At 37.0% G+C, this 2,681-nt stretch overlaps 1 non-coding gene across 1 annotated transcript; it reads right to left on the bottom strand.

The window, feature by feature from the left end:
* Positions 1 to 1,723: 1,723 nt before the first annotated feature.
* LOC122238164 lies at positions 1,724 to 1,839 on the bottom strand. The gene has a single exon (XR_006217126.1). It is a non-coding gene; the product is annotated as a U5 spliceosomal RNA (small nuclear RNA).
* Between the last annotated feature and the right edge of the window lie 842 nt (positions 1,840 to 2,681).

The following is a 2,681-nucleotide window of genomic DNA, read 5'->3' as shown; positions in this document are numbered from 1 at the left end:
CCAAATCATTTAGTGGCATTTAGTTATACTTTTTAAAAATATGATTGTGAGTGCACACAACTCTGCTAATTAGTGCCCGTATTTGCACTGAAGCATAGTTCTGAAGCTCAATCTCAGCACCGTCACTGCTCTTCTCACTCTACTGCTCTGACCCTTGGGATGTATACCTTTCCCTGAAGGAGAAGCATTTTGAGTTGCCTAACATCTAAAAAACACTTAAAAAAAATCCTGTTATGGGCTAAATTGTGTCTCCTCAAAGCTCACCTGTTGAATTAAGGCCTAACATCTAGTACCTCAGAATGTTAACTATGTTTGGAGATAAGGTCTTTAAAGACATGATTAAAATAAAATGGCATGTTTTGCTTTGTTTTGTGGTGGGCCTTAATCCAGTATGACTGGTATCTGTATAAGAGGAAGCAATCTGTGGACGCACACAGAGACACTAGGCACGGGCACACAGGGATGCCCGTGTCAAGCCACAGCATGAAGGTGGCCATTTGCAAGCCAAGAAGGGAAGCCCCAGAAGAAACCAACTCTGCCAGTCCCTTGATCTTGGACCTCCAGCCTTCAGAACTGTGAAAAATGAAATCTTTGTTTTTTAAGTCCCCCTAGCTGTAGTATTTTGTTATGGAAGCCTGAGCAGGCTAATACAGATCCTAAGATTTCTGTCTTAATAGTTACTAAATGTTGTGGGGAAACATACACAATTTTATCTCATTTGCCTGGAAGGACTGATGTGAACATTTCTGAAATCCTGATTATTAAAAACTTAGGGAACATTTATGAGATAACGATTATTTAAAAATTAAAGGTTAATATTAGAATATTAATAGCTATAAACACATATTTTCTAAGTGTTCACATTTTAATTGATCCATTATATAGTTTTCAAATTAAGAGAGTACAGCAGATTAGAACACTGTTTAAATATACCATTATTCTTCTCACCTTCATAGAAGTGCGCTTCCTTGCGCTGTTATGTTGGTTTGGCCACATGGCTGGCATTAGCCAGGGGATACTAACAAATGTAATTCAAATTAATGTTCAAACTATGTTTGTGCAGTGGGGCCCTTGTGACTCTGTCCTGGCCCTGGGAAAACTTTCCCCTTCAACTTGGGGCTCAAAATGTCCTCCCACAGAGCAGACCTGAGGCTAACGCAGAGGGAGGAGCCAAGGCCAGTTGCCCCCCAGGTTAAGCAAGGCCCCCACGTAAGTCTAGCCAAGATGACCAGATGCACAGGTGAACTGCAGATGTATGAAAGAGAACAAATGACAGCTATTTTAAGTCACTCAGTTTGGAGGTGTTCTGCCATGTAGCTATTGAGCCATAATTGACTGATGCATAAAGCATGATTGCAATCAATAAAATAAAGCAAGTTGATTACAATGTAGGCAGAACTTTTCAAAAATTTTCAATAGAGTATTTAGGAAATCAGTATTCTTGTTGAAAATTGAAAATATTATTGTTTATTTTCAATACCAGAAATAGAAGCTAATGCTGACATTCTACCATTTCTTGAGCACTTATTATGTTCTAGGCACAGTGATGACCTCTGATTATTTTATTTCATCTCAGTAATGACCCCAAGGTTAAGTATAATGATTACCATATTTTACAGATATTTAGTGATTTTCACAGTATCATACAGCTAATAGGTTGTGGAGTTGGAATTTGAATCCAGACAATCAGCTTCTAGTGCCTGGGCTATTTATTTATTTATTTGGCCCTAGTAAAACGAAGCCTCAAATAATTGATTTAAGACATAGAATTGTTCCTCTCAATGGAAATTTTTAGTAAAAGGTTAAAGATGTAATCAGTTTGAAGAGAAACCAGAATATATTGAGCTCTTAATTTTTATAGCATATCCAGATATCACAAATTCTCTATTATTTCATGATTATTTTATAAACTTAATTGCAACTATAATAAATAGTATTTTGTATACAAATATGTCTTCTCCAGGGGTGTCTGGATGGCTCAGTTGGTTGAGCTTCCGACTCTTGATTTTAGCTCAGGTCAGGCTCCCAGTGTCATGAGATCAAGCCCCAGTGGGCTCAGCATGGATCCTGCTTGATATTCTCTCTCTCTTTTTGCCCCTCTTCCCCATTCATGCTCTCTCACTTTCTAATACAACAACAAAGGTGTCTTCTGCACACTATATATACTAAAGATTATGCTTTCATTATATATCCTACCATATATGAAGAATCTTACCTATTTAAAAGCCTCTTTTGTTCTATGCCTAAGTCTGTTATACATAAATATCCATATTAATTTATGTCTAAATAAGTTGTGTGTGTGTGTGTGTGTGTGTGTGTGTGTGTGTGTGTGTGGACAGATAGATAGATAGATAGATAGATAGATAGATAGATAGATAGATAGATAGATGTGGATTAGTTTCTTATCATTAAACACAGCTTCTTTCACTTTGACACAATAGGAAACAGAACTGATGGGGAATTGCCAGGCTAAACAGCTACACTAAAGCCAATTGACCTAGCCAGAGCTTTGTTTTAATGATAATATCAAGCTGATGGGAATTAAGTAAAAATATCACTTCTCTGTAACCTTCTCCATAACTCGTAGGTGACCTATTCAAGAGTTATTATGGGACAAAGAAAGACGAAAGGCATGCATGTTAATGGAAATTATCAGAACACTGAAGTTACTTTTGGAAAAA

Source organism: Panthera tigris, chromosome B1 (assembly GCF_018350195.1).
Source record: "Panthera tigris isolate Pti1 chromosome B1, P.tigris_Pti1_mat1.1, whole genome shotgun sequence".
In the NCBI taxonomy this organism is placed as follows: domain Eukaryota; kingdom Metazoa; phylum Chordata; class Mammalia; order Carnivora; family Felidae; genus Panthera; species Panthera tigris.
The sequence above is the reverse complement of the archived record's forward strand: the minus strand, read 5'-3'. Positions and strand labels throughout refer to the sequence as shown.